The 19768-nt window shown below is 49.1% G+C and overlaps 1 protein-coding gene across 6 annotated transcripts in view; it reads right to left on the reverse strand.

Annotated features, from left to right (window-relative positions):
• Nucleotides 1-15707, reverse strand: part of MRAS (muscle RAS oncogene homolog) — a 69444-nt gene extending 53737 nt beyond the window's left edge. The window contains exons 1-3 of one of the 6 annotated variants that reach the window (XM_065942869.1): nt 15551-15701; nt 15188-15359; nt 14323-14414 (exon numbers count right to left, since the gene is read on the reverse strand). The gene's annotated coding sequence lies outside the window, so the exon portion shown is untranslated. Of the gene's footprint in view, nt 1-14322; nt 14504-14554; nt 14772-15187 lie in introns of those variants that run through there. The other 5 variants (XM_065942868.1, XM_065942867.1, XM_065942871.1 and 2 more) reach the window with 5 other exon arrangements.
• Nucleotides 15708-19768: the final 4061 nt, after the last annotated feature.

Consider the following 19768-nt stretch of genomic DNA (forward strand, 5'->3'; position numbering starts at 1 on the left):
GACAGACAGCAAAGGGGAGGCCTGGGTGCAGGGAGCAGGCCTCCATTTGTGTCAGCAGCCCCTTGCCTCTGAGATGGATGCTCCTTGTCAGGGCTGAATTGTTAAACTCCACCCTCCCACATCCTGGCTGAACCACCATCTGAACTGCTTTATCCTGCAGTAGCAGAAAGAGGAACTCGAGAGACAAATGGATATCCCAAACTCACATGTAGGCAGAGGTGAGGTGGATAAATGAGAGAAGGGAACAGGGACAGGCAGTAGGGAGCAGTGGGGCCTGGGATAAACAGGAGACCTCTGGTAGCCTCCACCAGCTGACTGTAACAACAGAAGCATGTCTGCAACAGGGTTACCAGAGAGTCCAAATTTTTTTAAAGTAGCCAGACATCTGAATTTTTATGTGAAACTAATTTTTTTTTAATGTTGGCCTCTCAGGTGGTGCTAGTGGTAAAGAACACACCTCCTAATGCAGGAGACATAAGAGAGTGATGAGGATTTGATTCCTAGGTCAGGAAGATCCCCTGGAGGAGGAAATAGCAACCTACTCCAGTATCTGGCCTGGAGAATCTCATGGACAGAGGAGCCTGGCAGGCTACAGTCCACAGGGTTGCAAAGAGTTGGACAATGACTGAAGTGACTTAGCACACACGCACCAATTAAAAAGTTGTGTACACTATACAAGCCAAACAAATCACCCTCCTGGGGACCCCAGCCCATAACCTGCTGCCCCCCTGGCCACCGTGAGCATGCCAGCGCTGAGCGATGTGGCCGCTCCAAGGCAGATAGCCTTTTGCACTGCCTTGGCCTGGCCTGGCTTTTGGCCTTGACTTTGGTGTGAGGTTAAAGGAAGGGCTTCCCTGGTAGTTCAGCTAGTTAAGAATCCGCCTTTAAGGCAGGAGATTCCAGTTCTATTCCTGGATGGGGAAGATTCCCTGAAGAAGGGACAGGCTACCCACACCAGTATTCTTGGGTTTCCCAGGTGGCTCAGATGGTAAAGAATACACCTTCAATGAGGGAGACCTGGGTTCGACCCCTGGGTTACAAAGGTCCCCTGGAGGAGGGCATGGCAACCCACTCCAGTATTCTTGCTGGAGAATTCCCACGGACAGAGGAACCTGGTGGGGTCTACAGGTCATGGGGCTGCAAAGAGTTGGGCAGGACTGAGTGGCTAAGCACAGATTAAAGGAAGTGACCATCACACCAAGGAGCAGCAGTAGGGGGTACTCAGTTCGGAGACTCTCCAGTCTGGCCATCTTTAGCTGGGAAGGGGGATGGCGCACGCAACCACCCCAAAGCCCGGCAGAGCCTGAGGAGGAGGAGGGCAGAGAGGCACACTCAAAAATGACTATTGCTTTGATTTCTTTCCATCATGTATATACAAAATGTTAAACACCATAAATGAAAAATGTGCAAAATTTTATGTTCAACCAAAAATGAGAAAGAAACAGGATTGAGGCCCATCCCTGAGGTGAGGAGAGGCGACCCAATCCCCATTCTAGACGAGTGAGCAGACTGTAGAGAGAAGGGCTGGAGCAAAACAAAGGGGAGACTTTCTGAAGGCGAGGCAGGCATGGCAATGAGCGCCCTGGGAAGGTGGGGGTGGGGTGGGGTGGCGTTCCTGGGCAAAGGGAAAAGCCAGGGAGGCAGGACCGGTGGAGGGCCCAGCTCCCTGGGTCTCAAGGCCTGAACTCGGCCGGAGGTGAGGAAGGCGGACTTCTCAAGGACACTGCCAAACTCTGAAAGGGCAGGAGACCACTTTTCAATCTCTTTCCCCAGACCCTAAAGAGCAGCTGCATCTTCCCTGCCCTCCTGGCCAGGCTGGACTGCAAGCCCAGGATGGACAGAGAGCAAAGGGCAGAGTGGGCGGGCCCACTCGGTTCCCAAGCGGCAGGAGCCACCTAGAAGCCTCCACTGGCCGGGGGGCTGGCTGCCTACCTCTCTCTCTCCTACATACGGCACTTTTATAAAAAGTTGTGAATCGAAGCATCTGCCCCCTTGGCTACGCAGGTGCTGATGCTGGTGCGAACTCACTTCAGTTGTGTCTGGCTCTTTGTGACCCTGTGGACGGAGCCCGCCAGGCTCCTCTGTCCATGCGAGTCTCCAGGCAAGAACACTGGAGTGGGCTGCCATTTCCTTCTCCAGAGGATTTTCCCAGCCCAGGGATCAAACCCACATCTCTATGTCTCCTGCACTGGCAGGTGGTTCTTTACCACTAGCGCCACCTGAGAAGCCCTGCTTTGTGTGTGATCTTAGGCAAATTGCTACACCCATGTGGAGCTTTCTCACCTGTTAACAACAGAATCCACCTCACAGGGCTGTTCTGAGGATGCAATGAGCCAATATACATGAGTGCTTAGAATAGTGCCCGGCACGTGAAGTGTTTGTTTTATTACTGTCGTCATCATCGTTGTCATCACTACGTTGTGAGAACTCTGGCCAGGGTCCCCTCCACCGAATTGCGCAGAAGGGTGCCTGGGGCCATTCAGGGCTGCTCTCCAGGCTTCCCTGAAGCACTCAGGATGGGACTGGAGGGGAATGAAGGGGCTGCCTTTGGATCACCTCCTTTGGCCTGCGAGGCGATCAGTAGGGAGACTATAGTGAGACCTCGGCCACCCACGGGATGCAAGACCACCACTCCTGCTGCTAGGGCATGCCAGGGCTCAACAAGGAAGCACATTTTATTCCTGATGACCCAAGGAATGATCACCACCTACAACCCATGGGTGGCTTATTTTGGGGTGCAGAGAAAGGCAGAAACGCAGAGCCTCATTCCATCTGACAAGGATGAGCCAGGAGGTAAAACTGGAGGCAGAGCAGATGTTAGAAGCATGAGAATGAGTCCAACAGGCCCAGTTTGGAATCCTGGTTGTGCCACCTACTAGCTGTGTGACTCTTGACAAATTAATGTATAAACCTCTCTGTGCAAAACTATCATTGTTGGATGGGTAGCAGTAACCAGCTGGAGCAAATTCAGGCTGAGTCCTGTGGCCAGGGCTGATCATTAGAATGCCTGTTCATCACGTCCTGACCAAGTGCTAAGCACTCACCTACCTTCCCTGACCAGCACCTCAGACAAGGTGAGGTCACGGCTCCGCCTCCCAGAACACCCAGCTGTCTCGTCTTGACAGCACTCTGCATGCTGCACTTGTGGCTTAATTGTTAATGAGGCAGTGTGTATTCCCCATTAGACTGTCAGTTCCAGGAGGACAGGGCCCATGCTCCGTTTTATCTTCCATTGTATCTCTGGAGCCCAGCACATAAGTTACACTGAGAAGATGCTCAATAAATATATTGACCTACCTCAGTTCTAGTCCTTACAGCTACAGTGCACACTGTTCTAACACAAAGAAAAAAAGATTAACATATGTGTTTGCTCTGGTCATTGGGGAAGAAAGCCTGGCTGAAGACTTTGACCGAGCTCATAACAGTGACAACAACAACCCCACAGTTCCTGCTGTGGTTCCTGCAGAAGGTCACAGTATAGGTCTGGGGTGCAGGTGCATACGTCTTGCTCAAACAAGTTCTTTAATGGCTCACAAGCAAAAGGGTAGGCTCCCAGCCTAGTCTCCATGTCATCATTTCTCTGTAGTCACAAATAATAGTACAGAAACACAAAAGACCCCGATTAGCCACAGCAATCTTGAGAAAGAAGAATGAAGCTGGAGGAATCAATAGTCCTGATTTCAGTCCACACTACAAAGCTATAGTCATTAAGACAGTATGGTATTGGCACAAAGACAGAAATATAGACCAATGGAATACAACAGAAAGCCCAGAGATAAATCCACACACCTATGGGCACCTTATCTTTGACAGAAGAGGTAAGACTATACAACGGAGAAAAGATAACTGGGAAAACTGGACAGACATGTGTAAAAGCATGAAATTAGAACACTTCCTAACACCACACACAAAGATAAACTCAAAATGGATTAAAAACATAAATGCTAAAACCAGAAACTATAAAACTCTTAGAGGAAAACATAGGCAGAAACTTTTTGACATAAATCACAGCAAGATCCTCTATGATCCACCTCCTAGAGTAATGGAAGTAAAAATAAAAACAAACAAATGGGACCTAATTAAACTTAAAAGCTTTTGCACAGCAAAGGAAACTATAAACAAGATGAAAAGACAACCCTTAGAATGGGAGAAAATAATTACAAATGAAGCAACTGGCAAAGGATTAATCTCTAAAATATACAAGCAGTTCATGCAGCTCAACATCGGAAAAACAAACAACCCAATCAAAAAATGGGCAGAAGACCTAAACAGACATTTCTCTAAAGAAGATATCCAGATGGCTAGTAAACATGCGAAAAAATACACATCATCACTCATTATTAGACAAATGTAAATCAAAACTATAACTAAGTATCACCTCACACCTGTCACAATGGTGATCGTCAAAAAATCTACAAACAATAAATGCTTGAGAGGATGTGGAGAAAAGGGTACCCTCTGGCACTGTTGTTGGGAATGTAAATGATACAGCCACTATGGAGAACAGTACGGAGATTTCTTAGGAGTTTTATTTTTAGAAATAAAATTATCATATGACCTAGCAATCCCACAACTGGACATATACCCATAATTGAAAAAGACACATGTATCCCAGTGTTCACTGCAGCATGATTTATAATAGCTAGAACATGGAAGCAACCTAGATGTCCATCGACAGATGAATGGATGAAGAAGCTGTGGTCTATATATACAATGGAATATTATGCAGCCATTAAAAGGAACAAATCTGAGTTAGTTCTAGTGAGGTGGATGAACCTAGAACCTGTTATACAGAGTGAAGTCAGAAGGAGAAAAACAAATATCATATATTAATGCATATATATGGAATCTAGAAAAATGGTACTGATGAACCTATTTCTCAGACATAGAGAAGAGATTTACCGACACAACAGGGCAAGGAGAGAGTGGGAAGTATTGAGAGAGTAGCATTGAAACATACACATTACCATGTGTAAAACTGATGCTTTTGAACTGTGGTGCTGGAGAAGACTCTTGAGAGTCCCTTGGACTGCAAGGAGATCAAACCAGTCAATCCTAAAGGAAATCAACCCTGAATATTCATTGGAAGGACTGATGCTGAAGCTGAAGCTCCAATACTTTCGCCACCTGATGTGAAGAACTGACTCATTGGAAAAGAGCTTGATGCTGGGAAAGACTGAAGGCAGGAGAAGGGGATGACAGAGGATGAGATGATTAGATGGCATCACTGACTTGATGGGCATGAGTTTGAGCAAGCTGCGGGAGTTGGTGAAGGACAGGAAAGCCTGGCGTGCTGTAGTCAATGGGGTCACAAAGAGTCAGACACAACTGAGTGACTGAACTGAACTGACTGAAGTGTAAAATAAACAGCTAATGGGAAGTTGCTGTATAGTGCAGGGAGCTCGGCCTGGTGCTCTGTGACAACCTAGAGGGGTGGGATGGAGTGAGAGGTGGGAGGGAGGTCCAGGATGGAGAGGACATGTGTATACCTACAGCTGACTCATGTTCATGTATGGCAGAAACCAACACAACATTGTAAAGCAAGTATCCTACAATTAAAAATAAATACATTTATTTAAAAAAAAAAAAAAGAACAATCAAATCGGGAGTTTTCAGAAGTTCTGGAGGAAAGTGTCCAGGAAAAGTGGTCCCTGGAAAATGGCAGTCAACTAGGCTTGAGCAGACAGAGAGCCAAGGAGGTGAGCAGACAGGGGAAGAGGTCTGGCGCTCAGTTTTAACTTCTGCCCCATTCTGAGCGATGGGCCCTTTCTTATAGGCCCTTGGCGACAGCCTGTTACACACAACAGCGTTGGCGTGGTGGGGCTTAGGGAATGAGGAAGCCACACCTAGGGGACCCACGCAAAGCGTGGCGGCCGACTCTGGAGCCCAGAGAGCCAGTGGGCCTGATCCCCACCCTGCAATCCCCAGAAATACTGCAGATGGGGAGGTTTCCATCAATGAACCGGTAATCTTCAAAGAAAAATAAATGATACTCTCTGAGAGCTTCCACAGGGAGAAAATCTTTGTGGAAAACAAAGAACTCTTAGGGAGAGCATCTCCCCACTTCCACATCTGTGGGATGAGAGCTTGCCCAGCCTAACCGGATTAAACAAGCAAGGGGGGCGGTGCAGCCAGGACACAAGTCACAGCAGTCCCGTCTGTTACAGACACGGCAAAGGTGGGCCAAGCAGGCAGGGACCTGCCCAAGGTCACACAGAGGACAGGCAGGGGACAGAGGGTCAGCGGGGGGCCTGCGGCCCAGGACCCTCCCCACTGTCCCATGGGTCCTCTGAGGAAGGCAGTGAGGACTGAGGGGCCCGGAGGCCCCCCCGAGGCCAGTTGCTGGTGGCCCCAGACCCTGCCTGGGCCCCCTCCTCCTTCCTTCCACACAGGGGCTCTCCCAGCCTCCACCCAGCTCTCCTATCCACACATACCAGCCCCAAGTAGAAAAAAGCCCCTGTTAAGTGTTTATGAGAATGGTTATTTTGTGGAAGCGCCAAGTGACCTGCTCCTGCTCCCCCTTTCCATCCCTCCAGCCGCCCTCGGTTTGAGCCCAGAAGTAAAACAAAGGCTTGGTTTCTTTATTTTGATTTCCTCTTTAAAATCTCAAACATGCAGGAAACACCCACCCAGCCCCAGATAAGTGGAAAGGAGCCCTGTGGGCGGGCGGGGCGGGGGTCACCGAGTCTTAGCATCCCAGGAGCACCAGCAGGGCAAGGGGGTGTGGGGACTGACTTCCTCTGCCAGAAGAGAATGGATGTGAGGACGTGTGGGGAGCCTAGGCCTTCCTGACTCTGACGCCAGGGGATTCTCAACCTGAGGAATGTGGGTGTGGAGGGACCCCTGAGAAGACATATCTTATGAAAGTTATTTTTTCTAACATATGCCCCCAAGGCTTTGGGACTGTGGTTCCACCCTTTTCTATCATCTCCGGTTACAATAAAACAGGCACTGAAAGAAGAACATGATGGATGCTATTTTGGGCTGCCGAGCCTTCTTGTGAGAGAATGGTACTCCCCAAAAAAGATGTGTTTGCCTCTGCCTCTCCCTTGGGACCTCCATTCCCTGTGGAATTAAAATACAAAGGGGTGAGTTTGGGGTCATCTAAAAGGGGGAATTTTCAAGGTGTGTTAAAAGTTCTAATGGCTAAAAAAGAAGAAAAAACAAACAGAACTGAATTAAAACAAATTTTGCCCTTGAAATGAATATACAATGCTTTGGGGAGGCAAGAACCTGTCCCCAGGTCCCCCTAGAATGGTCAGCTCTAAAGGGAGGATGGGTCTCTTCCGTTCCAGCACATCTTTGGCTATCTCCACACAGCACCACATGCTTACAAATACTTTTACTTTTAATCTGGGTAGTTAGGATTCAAGGGACATCCTAACATAGGGTATGAATAGCAGATTCTTTAAAAAAAAATTTTTTTTTAAATACTTACAGTTTCTGCCATACATCAACATGAATCAGCCATAGGTATACATATGACCCTCCCTCTTGAACCTTCCCTCCCACCTCCCACCCCATCCCATTCCTCTAGGTTGTCACAGAGCACAAGTGTGAGTTACCTGCATCATACAGCAAATTCCCAATGGCTATCTATTTTACATATGGTAATGTATATGTTTCCACGCTACTCTTTCCCTTCGTCCCACTCTCTCTTCCCCCCACTGGGTCCACAAGTCTGTTTTCTATATCTGAGTCTCCACTGCTGCCCTGCAAATAGGTTCATCAGTACCATCTTTTTAGATTCTACATATATGCATTAACATATGATATTTGTTTTTCTCTTTCTGACTTACTTCTTAGGCTCTAATTTCATCCACCTCATTAGAACTGACTCAAATGTGTTCCTTTTTATGGCTGAGTAACATACCCCGAGAAGACCGTAACTGAAAAAGATGCATGTACCCCAATGCTCATTGCAGCACTTTTTACAATAGCTAGAACATGGAAGCAACCCAGAGGGCCATCAACAGATGAATGGATAAAGAAGCTGTGGTACCTATATATAATGAAATATTACTTAGCAGATTCTTTTTAAACCAAAACTTTTCTTTAAAAAGTAGGCCATCAACATAATATGTATGTGTATTCTTGCATAAACAAATAGCTATCAGAATATACTTAACTGCCTTCACTGGCACAGCCTCTGACCATTTCTATTGCAAGAGAAACCCCAACAAAGCAGATCCTTCTGAGGTCTTTGGGGTTCCAGCCTTTGCCAGCTTCTGCAGCATCTCCATCGAGTCAAGGGAAAGGATGCAGTGTTATCCTTTGTTGGCAACTCAGGCACAGGAAACATTTCAACTCATTCTCACCACTTAGTAAAGAAAACCTGGGGACCACCTCAGGTCCCTGTGTTCTATCACAAAACTAATTGAAATCTCTGTACCCAATGGTGACTTCTTGAAAAACCAATCTGCTTGGGGAATGCAGGGCTTTTCCAGAAGGTTTTTAAATCTTTACTGCACAGCCTTATAAGCGGTGCTTTGCTAACTGTCTTAACTCAAGCCTAAGCTACATGCAAATGGGCCATGTCAGGTTCCAGCTCAGTCAGCCGGGGTGGAAGAAGGAGCCTGCAGAGTGGGGTGAGAAACCATCTCCTGTCCTCATGGAGAGCTGCCCCCTCTGCAGCTGGAACGCTTGGCAGGTAGGAGGACCCAGGGCTAGGCACACAGGAGCCCTGTTTCCAGGGAAGTCCAGGAAAGGGACAGCTGGCAAGGCTGCGATGGTGTTGTTCAGTCGCTCATTCGTCTCTGACTCTTTGTGACCCCATGAACTGCAACACACCAGGCTTCCTGTCCTTCACTATCTCCCTGAGTTTGCTCAAACTCATGTTCGCTGAGTCTGTGATGCCATTCCACTATCTCATCCTCTGTTGCCCCCTTTTCCTCCTGCCTTCAATCTTTCCCAACATCAGGCTCTTTTCCCAAGGCCATGTTAGAGGTTAGAAAGGCACCATATCAGACTCCATCTTCCTTCCTTCAAAGCAGTCCTGTACTTTAGAACATAAAATGTATTTTGCTCAAGGTTTTGAAGATGAGCAGTTTAACAAATTGTCATCTAATCAGAAAAAGATAATTGTTTTTTTTTTTCCTCTCTTTTCCAAATATTTACATTTACCATCTGAATCACAGTTTGGTTTGGGCAGCTATGACTAAATGATGCGCCACAGTCTGGCCTGAAACCACGATGGTCAAGGCAGGTGTGTATGTGGGTGGAGGAAGTTTTTGAAATAGGTTAAATCCCAAGACGCACACTTATCTCTCCCCGGTGTGAGTTCAGGCAGCAAAAAGATCTACTGAGGACCTTGATGGAGACCCAGGTGGTTATTCATTGAATTTGCTGGGGACATGGAGCTAAGAGAGCCAAGACATGGAAACTTGGGAGCAGGGCTCTGAAAGTCAGTCAGAGACTGAGGGCAGGCCCAGCCAGCCAGGTCTCCTGAGCAGGGACGTGATGAAGCCCTGCCATCATGGAAGGGATCAAGGGCAGACAAAAGGGTCCCATCTGCTCAATTGGGGTAATGGGTACATGGTGTTTGTTATGTATCATCCTTTGTATTTTTATATTTTTGAAAATTACAAAATATGTCAAGTATGCAAATGATGGAGGGGTTCCTGGTTGACTGAAGGATTAATGGAAATTAGGGGAAAACTACCACCATCCAGGGCCCCTCTGCCTCTCTTGTCAACCAGCCGCACCTGCACCTCCATGGGTGCTGTCGCTTCGCAGCATCCCTGTGTGTGAACGGCTCTGCCCCCTCTCCCCACGAGGCCTCCACTCCACTCCCTGACTACATCGGGCCAGACCCCCATGGGCCACGCCCCACGAGCACTGAGAGAAGAGAGGTGTCATCAGAATGACACAGTCCTGGGAGCAGCACTGTGTAACAGGTGGAGCATGCCCTCTGGGACCAAACAGACTTTGGTGAGACTCCTTCCCGGCTCTGGTCCTCTCAGGCCATGGCCATGGGGGTGACTACCACTCTGAGTCCCTGTTTCCACATCTGTAAAGAAAGGGCTAACAGCAAAACTGCCGTGAGGCTTAGAGATGGCCAATGCAGAGCCTCTAGTCCAGTCCAGCCTGGAGGGAAAGTGGACATCCAGAGACACTATCTTTAAGCCACGTCATCTGAGGAGCAGTTGGAGAATGCAGGGCTGCTTGTACTGGAGAAAAGCATGACCGTCAAGGTTCATGTGGCACAGATTCAGTGGGACAGGTTAAGATAAGAAAGGAAAGAACTTTGCAAGGATGAAAGAATGAGTGAATGAATGATGAATGAATCCCCATTGGGTAAACTGATTTGAGGGGCAGCAACCTCCCTGCCTCTAGAAGGGCCCAGCTAAGCTCTGCTCCTCAAAGGCTGCACAAATTTTCCCAGCCTCTACTCAAGGGCCCATTTGGGCCAAAATGCCTACTACTGAACTATTACTGGCTTAATCTTTACCTTAAAAATCAGCATAGTTTTTAACTTAAAAGCCTTACTTAGCCTTAATCTGAGCAAAATAGCCATTTAAAAAATAGGTTTGATGTCATACCTTTATTTTTAAAATACACATAAGTAAGTATATATGTAACTATTAAAATATGTCCTGCCTAAAAACCATTTACCTCACCACTATGAGAAATATGCTCTCTTGGGTCTGAATTGAGACTAAACATGCTCCAGGGGCCCCTTCCTGGTCTGTGATTCTGTTATCTAAAGGCTGCCTGAATACTGATAATGCTCTTAGTTCTTACGCCCTTTCTGGTCTCCCAAGCATGTTCTCATCTGTGTATTTCATCTAATCCCCATGACAACCCTGAGGGCGGGCTAGAGAAGTCACAGATGGAGCCTGAGCCCTTGGGAGCAGGACGACCCCAAGGCCCTATGGACAGGGTCACAGAGGGCCCGAATCGGAGCTCAGGACTCTCCATCCCCTGCCACCTCCTTTTATTACCACATGCTCAACAGCCAAATCCCTTCCTGTACTTTCCAAAATCTCATTAGCATCACAACCCACATCCAAATCATGATGTTCTATCCATCTAGGTGGCCAGATGCCAGCTCTGTAGATGAAAATGTGCCCCTCTGAGCAAGTCATCTCATAACCAATGGTAACCCACATTGTCATTTGGCCACCTGGCCATCAGCAATTTCCACTGATTAAAGCTATCAAAAATACTAAATGAGAGACATCCCTGGTGGTCTAGTGGCTGAGACTCAGTTCTTCCAACGCAGGGTGCCCAAGTTCAATCCCTGGTCAGGGAACTAGATCCCTCATGCCGTCAACTAAGAGTTCATACACCGCAACTAAAGATCCTGCATGCCACAGCGAAGACCCAACACAGCCAAATAAATAAATATTAAAAAAAAAAAAACACGAAAGGACAATGATAGGGACATTTAAAAACTAAATACACACTGCTACTTCATGACCCCTACAATGCGGATGGCTGCAGAAAGCTGTCTTGGGTCATGCCAGCAGACAACAGACCCTTGGCTCGGTGGTGAGGCTCAGTAGATGGCCAGGGGTGGGGAGTTGGAACACGCAGCACCAGCCTCACTATGGCAGCAAGAATAGTGCCTGGAAGACTAGAGATGGGCACCGAGGGAGGCACAGCAGACGCCAACGAGTGCAGTGAGGATGTCCCCCTGGCCTTGACAACGCCCTCTGTTGTCTGAAGAAGGGATTGCAGCACCACGCTCTCAAAGTTCCACAGGACAGATCTGCTGGCTGATGGCATGGACGTCTTCTCATGGCTGAGAAATGATGCTCGTCCGGCTCCACCACGACAGCCTGCTGGCCTGGCTGGGAGGTCAGAGCCTCAGAGCAGGTCCTCAGTGAACAGCAGTGAAGCAGGGGATCTAGCCTGGGATCCAGGGCTCATTTTCAGAGATCCACAAATCTCCCAAACTGATGCCTAACTTCATACATCCAAGCAACATTTCTCTGGGCTTCTCACTGGCATATTAAAGAGGTAGTGGCCCAAGAAGGTAAAAACCATTGCTCTGAACACTCAGCCTTCTTGGCTGCCTGTCCTATGCAAGAACTTGCTGGAAGTGGCACTAATATCTTATCCCTGTACAGAGACTTCACCAGAGTTGAGAGCATCTTTGGGAGATCTAAACTCTGCTTAATCCACTATTACTTGGGTTTCGTTATTTGCAGCCAGAAGCATCCTTCTTTTCTCCCATCCCCAGACAAAGGTAACTGTACCTTTTAGCTAGTCAGATACCTGCCCCAGGCCTGGAGCCTTTGGAACTCAATGCACTTTTTGGACACTTGAGAACATCCCAACTTTACACGAGAATGTGTTTTCATTTAGTTCACATGTGTGTGTTTTGTGCAAACTACATGATATTCATAAATAGGTATGTTTCCAATTGCTTGCAGGGAGGCATACTCTTTATGGGGCATTTCATTGGGAGACGGTGATGACACCAGACGTGATATATAAAATGGAGGTCATATTTCCTCGAGAAGTTACTTGATCCAGCAGGCTGGTCAACTTGTGAATTGAGCTGATATTAAACCCAGACGCTCCAGGAACTGGTTCAGTCCATTAGAGCCCAGAAGTCTTCCCTGGTTCCACGTGATCACTGAAGCTCAGGAGCCAACCCCAGGGATAATGGACTTGTCTCTCTCTAAGCAACTCAGATCAACCGAAAGTGTGAAATACCTGTGGTTAGAGCTAATAAAAGTTATACCTGTCACAAAGATATCTTAGGCAGATGAAAACGTAAGTAGTGGCAAATACAAACAGAGCTGGCAGCCCTGGACAACTGTCACTTGCCTCACCAGCGTTCAGCTGAGGACCTTGACCGCCCCCACCCCCCCATAAGGAAATGCTGAAGTAGCGGGGTAAGGGGTAGTTTCTACTAGAGCTCCTGGATTACACAACACCCACCCCACCCCCAGAGAGGCTGGCAGACCCTGTAGCTTCCAAAACCCCAGAGCATCAAAGCTTCAAACCTCCTGACCTAGCAGAGAAAAAACAAACTACACCCTAATCCACAGACAGAGAAGCTAACTAGCTGCTAGGGATGACATAAGACTGAGGGTCAAAATCATGACCCGAAACATTTTCAGTCCCCTTGTCAGCAGGGAAATGCAATTTATAGGAAATTGGGAGATTTACAAATATGTTAGCCAGCTCAAGTTTCTTTCCTGGGAAGAGAAGTAGGAGCAGCTCTAAGAATTGTCATGGTGAAAATGCTTTGTCTGCTGCAAAGCCCCTGACACATGTCAGTTATTAATACCAGCAGTTCACCACCCCACACTTGAACCAACCAGTGAAAGGCAACAGAGTCAAAGCCTAACACAGGCTGCACCTGGAACCATGAAGCTGGGGTAGCCAGACCCTCTCCAGAGGGGCTGGAGAGCTGAGGGTCTACATGGACCCTAGACAGGATCTTGGACAAGTTACTGACTCTTTATAGCCCCTGTTCCCCAACTGCACGGGGGTAATAAGAAGACCCTTCTGGAGTTTCGTCAAATGATGAGCAAGCATATACAAGTCAAGTGCCTGGTCTGTGTAAGCTCTGCTGGCAGCTATTATTACAGAGGAGCTTCAGGGCTTTTTGGTCAGATTTCTTCATCATTCCTGCTGTGAGGAAGGTTACTCTTTTGAGGCTACAGTTCTGAGCCTTGTCAGTTACCTTCTCTGATCAGGTCCAGGGTGCAGTGTGAGTCTTGGAGGGGCAAGAACCATTCTAGCCCAAAGAGGTTTGCTAGGAGTAGGCGCTGGGGGTGGGGGAGAAGAAGGGACAATCCCAGAGCACACGGATCAGGGCCTGGATGAAGTGGCCCTTGTCTGCCTCTCCAGACGGGCCTCTGGCCCCAGTCAGCACAGACCTCAGCTTCAGCCACAAGAGTCTATCTGGGTGCCTAGTGCCCATGCTCTGCCAGGCATCACCTCCTTCAGGAGGCCTTCCCTGACCCTCCACGCTGTCTATTCTACAGTCCCTGTGCTCCCCTGATCCCAGAACCGACATACAGGGCTCACTTTGCACCCCTACTTTCCCCGCGGCATAGGATCTGGCACTGTGCCCCACACGCAGTGGGCGCCCCTGCAGGTCCCATTCAATGAATGAGCCGGGGCCCTGGTGGTGACCAAAGCCCCAAGCCCCGTGGCGCCGCAAAACACTGTTAATGCAACAGCCTGCTTTTTATCATTCGGATGAATTTGACAACTCTCTCGGCAGATCCCTGCCCTCGTTAACGCCCTTCTAAAAATATAAAGAGCCACCACCAACCCTTCCCCATCCCACTCGAGACCCGCCGCCCACTCCCCGCGGGTTCTCGCCCAGGGAAAAAGGAACCCAAGGGCGGTTACCATGAAAGGGGCTTTTTAGGTGGTGAGCAGGCCCATCTCTCTGGGGTCCCGATGGTCGCCGACTTCTCGATCAAACACGGTTACGCTGGAGCCTGCGATGGGGGTAAAAGGCCAGTCCCGGAGCGCAGTCCTCCAGCGGCGAGCGCGGCCCGGCCCGGGGCGGCCACACCTCCCGCCCGGAACAAAGCGCCCGGCCAGTCCCCTCCCCTCCCAGCCCGCCCCGACCTCTCACCGCGCACTCCAGCCCAGCTTGGCTCCGGCCTCAGGCCACCTCCTCCATGCCCACGCCAACCAGAAGACTGCGCCGCGCCCTCCCGGCCCCGCGGCGGCCGGACTGACGGCTTCGGGCCCGCGGCCTGCCGGCCGCTTCGGCCGGTCCCCGCCCCGGCGCCGCCTTAAAGCGACCGCGCAGCCCGCGCGCCCCAGCCTAGCGCCAGGCGAGCCGCGCATTCCTTATATTGCAACAGCGCCTGCTAAAAATAGAGCGCCGCCTCCGTGGGCGCTGAGGGGCCGGGCCTGCGCCGCGACCCTGCCACCCCAGCGGGCCCCTGACGCCCCGGACGCGCGGCTCACGAGGTTTGGGCCACCTGCGCCGAGCTCCCGGGACCCAGCAGGGCGCGCGTACCGGGCCTCCCCCGCGGCCCCGCGGACTTACTCGGGCCCGACTGCCCCGACCACCGGTGCCCGGGAGCTGGTTTTAAGGTGGACCCCGAGTGGGAATTCGCCTGGGCCTCTTTAAGAGCCTCTGCGCTCCAGCCTTTAAATCTCCGCTCCCGCCCGGCCAACTTCGGAGCCTACGGACGCCTCCCCTGTCCTAGGCGATCCCAGGCCGCCACCTTAACCGCATTCCCTTCTAATCCCGGACCGTGTTTCTTCCTAGATCCAGTCCCCAGCGTCGCTTCCCGAAGGCCCTCTCAGTGCCGGTTCTTGAGCCTAAAGTTCGTTCAAACGGAGGCGACGGACGGGGACAGGCCACACTCGCGATCCATTTCATTTCTTCAGTTCCGCTGACTCCTCTCCATCGGCGTCATTTTCCCCTGATTTTAAAAACTGAGATATAATTCACACACTAAAAATTCCAGCTTTTAAAGTGGGCAATACAGTAGTTTTTAATATATTCACAAAGTTGTGCAACCGTCACCATTACCTAGTTCTAGATCATTTTCATAACACCACCTCCCCTTTAAAAAAAAAAGAAGAAGAAAAAAAAAAAAAAGAACCCATTTACAGTTACTCCCCATTCCCTCCTCCTACCGGCCGCTGGAAACCACTAATCTACTTTCTGTCTCTACGGATTTGCCTACTCAGGACATTTCATGAAAGTGGAATCATACATGTGGTCTTTTGTGACCCAGCTTCCTTCACTTCACAGGATTTTTTTAAGGTTCATCAATGTTGCAGCATGTAGCAATGCTTCATTCCCTTTTGTGACTGAATAGCATTGGGTTGTGTGGACACACTACATTTTATGTTTCATCAGCTGATGGACAGTTAGATGGTTTGTACGTTGGGGCTATTATGAATAAAACTGCTATGAACATTCATGTACAAGTCTTTGTATGAATTATGTTTTCATTTCTCTTGGGTATATACCTAGGAGTAGAATTGTGGATCATATGCTATGTTTGACATTTTGAGGAACCCCAAAACTGGTTTCCAAAGCAGCTGCTATTTTACATTTGACCAACCATGTATGAGTGTTCCACATCTTCACATCCTCACCAACAATTGTTATCATCTATCTTTTTGATTATAGCCATCCTAGTAGTGGGGATTGGGGAGTGGTATCTCATTGTAGTTTTGATTACGAGTATCCTTTTTTAAAAGATTTTGTTTTTTGATGTGGACCATTTTTTAAGTCTTCATTGAATTTTTTACCATATTGCTTCTGTTTTATGTTTTGATTTTTTTTTTTTTTTTTTTTTTTGGCCTTGAGGCATGTGAGATCTTAGCTCCCCAACCATGGATCACACCCATACCATCTGCAGTCTAAGGTGAAGTCTTAACCACTGGACTACCAGTAAAGTCTCCTATCACTATCATTTTTGAGGATGTTCTTTTTGTAGACAGACCTTGATGATAGCTTGGAACCAGCTTTACACATCTGGTAAACCCATCTGGAACCCATCCTCTTATTATTTTCAAAGCTTCACCCACCACCCCAGGCCTTTGCTATCCTGAGTCCTTCAGGCTGTACTGTGGCACAGGGTCTGACACAAGCTTCAGTTGGCACCCAGGTACCCAAGCTGCCATTTGGTGAGAGCTATTGTGTCCCCTATACCTACCCCTGCCTGCTGTCCTGAAGGTCCTATGGACCCCCTGAGTCCCCATGGCAGCAGGGGAGGGTTTGAATGCCATCAAGACTATTGCGTCTTGGGAGGGAACGAAAGACCCGATTGAGGAGGGGGCTTGAGGGACAACTGTTCATCTTGACAATCTAGTCTTGCCCTGGAACCTGCCTCTTCCCCTGCCCCTTCCATTTGCCACAGGCCTTGGGGGAGGAGGCAGGGGTCTGTGTGTCCTGGTTTGCAAAGGAGTCAAAGGTTTGTCTTTAAATTTTTTTAATATAAATATTTATTTTATTTATATTTATTTATTTGGTTGCACCAGGTCTTAGTCATGGCACGTGGGATCTTTGATCTTTGCTGAGGCAGGTGAACTCTTAGTTGCCGCGTGTGGGATCTAGTTCCCTGACCAGGGATCAAACCTGGGCCCCCTGCAATGGAATGTGGAGTCTTGGCCACTGGACCACCAGGAAAGTCCCTCAAAGGTTTATCTTTATACCACTTTCATACACAAATCTTTAATAACCTGTTTCCCTTTAAAATGGAACTTAAGCAGTTAGTACTAACACATAAGTACCTGGGTTTCTCTAAGGGTGAGACTAGACACTTCAGGTTGACACTGGAGTCTTACAACAGGGCACTTGTCTCACTTGGGCTGCCTGCTCTGCTTTCTGAGCCCTGAACTAAAGCAAACAGCTGCTAGCAAATAGGAGCTTCAAAGAACAAGGTCACTGAGCAGAAAAGTGAGGCCTGGGGTTGACAGTTCATTCATTCAGTAAATACTGTCAGTATACCTACTATGTGGGCGTCCCTGGTGGCTCAGACAGGTCTCCTGCAATGCGGGAGACCTGGGTTTGATCCCTGGCTTGGGAAGACGCCCTGGAGGAGGGCAGGGCAATCCACTTCAGTATTCTTGCCTGGAGAATCCCTATGGACAGAGGAGCCTTGCAGGCTACAGTCCACGGGGTCACAAGGAGTCAGACACAACTGAGGGACTAAGCACTGCACAGAGTAGCACCTTCCATGTGCCGATGCAATGCATAGTCCTACCTCCAAGTGCCAGCAGAGGGGGAATGGTGTGGAATTGAGAGGCATGGGGGCTGACGGAGCCCAGAGGAGGGGCAAGCACCCGGGGCAGATTTTCTGTGAGAGGTGATGACGAAACCAGGACTTGATGGACAAAGACCAATCAGCTAGGCTGAGAAGGGAGGGAGAAAACCTTATAGACTGAGGTATGGCTAAGTTGAAGTCTTTCCCCAAACTCCAGCAGAACCCTATGGCCAATCAGGTTTGGTTGGGGCGTGATAGAAAGCTAGGTTTGTGGCCAAGAACCCAGGCAGGGTTCAAGCCCAAGTTTCAGGCACTGAGGTCTAAGGCCAGCCATGGGGCCAGGAGATAGTTCCTAAAATAGGACAGAGATCAGAGCTGTGACCCAGAGGAGAACTGCCCCGCTCAGCGACAAGAGCAAACATGTCTGATGGGCCGCGGTGCATCCCGTGTCTGCCTCTGCCTGAGCCTTGCTGAGCACCAGGCCTCACAGCAGACCCAAGCTGGTGTCTTGGGGTTCAGGAAGCAAACCTGGAGGAGAAGTGCTGCAGACTTCAGGACCTGGAACCAGCCAAGTAAGTCACTGTGGCACAACCTCCCTCCGGAACTCTCTGCCCAGAGCAGGCCCTGGGGGTTCCAGCAGCTCTGGGCTCTGGAACACACATTGATGCCTCACATGGGCACAGTGATGACTTGCACGCCTCCCAGGGCCCAGGGCAGAAGGTCTCACCCGCCCTGGTTTATACATAAGAAGATCACAAGCCCAATCCCACCCAGTGGACCGAGCGTCAGGGCCTTCCACCCACAGAGCCTCCACTCTTTCTCTGCTGTCTGGTGGCCTCAGTGGCAGGTCAGTTGGTCAGGGGTGTGTGTGTGTGTGTGTGTGTGTGTGTGTGTGTGTGTGTGTGTGTGTTGGGAAAGCAGGGCAGAAGTGAAGAAAACACTAGCACTCATCCCAGCCCTAGTCCCTTCAGGCCTGTGGCCCAAATTAATCTCTTGCTGACCCTGGAGCACCAATCATGGCTTAGCAGAAGAGCTTCACCCCACCCCCAGGCCTGTTCTTTCCCTTAGCTAGCCTTTCTTCTCTGCCAAATACCAGGCCTTTCTTCCCCTGGGCCGCCCACGATCTGGCGCCAAGAGCTATACACAGTCTTCTCTCAGGGTTGCCATGGTCTTTCCCAGCCCAGGTTCAGCCATCTCTCATCTTTGGCTCTCTCTGCTACCTGCTCTGCACCCACCACGCCTGCCTTATCCCCATTTGGGGAGGCCTCACAAGATTTTCTTCTTTGATGCTTATGCTTACTGATGCTTGTTGTCCGTCCTTCGTGAGGGCTCCCTCTTGCTTTCTGGGGCCAGAAGAGTCAACTTCCCACTCATGGCCAAACTTCTCCCCAAAGTTGTCCACACTCAACTAACATTTGTTTCTGATCATTTATTTTTCTCTCCTTGGTCCTTCCTCTACTTAAAGTCCAGCAATTTTTAAACATTTTGTCCTGCAACCCATAGGAACAAAGAGGCTTGACATTGCAAACCAGAACAGACACACAGACATGAAACAAAACTTTTATGAAACAATACTTATTACTGTGTGCCATGCACTCTGATCTATTCTATTCTGTTTGGTGAGAAAATGCTAGCGAGAGCTACTGAATTGATTTCATGCTCTATAAATGGGTTGTGACCTACGGTTTGAAAACCATTGAACCACGTTTTGACTCCTGGAGCCTCAGGGTAGAAACATGATAAAAGTTAGTCAAGAAAGAAAATTCTACTCCAAGATTTTGAAACCCATGCTGGGGACAATAATCTGAAAAGGGTTCTGAGTTTCTGCTTTGGAAGCACCAGGGTCCCAACCACTGGACCACCAGGGAAGTCCAACACACAAATTTTAGAATGGCACATGGCAGAAAGAGAGCTAGCTAGCTCTCCGGCCTCTGCTTATAAGAGTGATAATCCCATGCAGGAAGGCATCACCCTCAGGTGATTTCCTCTTCTAGGTAGGATGTGTAGGTGGTGGCAGGCTAGTTCTCCAGCAACAAAATGAGATGAGGCTCTTCAGCTGTGCCCTCTCCCCTCCCCCAAGGACATTTGCTAATTGGGGACACTGGCTGATG

The sequence above is a fragment of the Muntiacus reevesi genome, chromosome 8, assembly GCF_963930625.1.
Source record: "Muntiacus reevesi chromosome 8, mMunRee1.1, whole genome shotgun sequence".
NCBI lineage: Eukaryota > Metazoa > Chordata > Mammalia > Artiodactyla > Cervidae > Muntiacus > Muntiacus reevesi.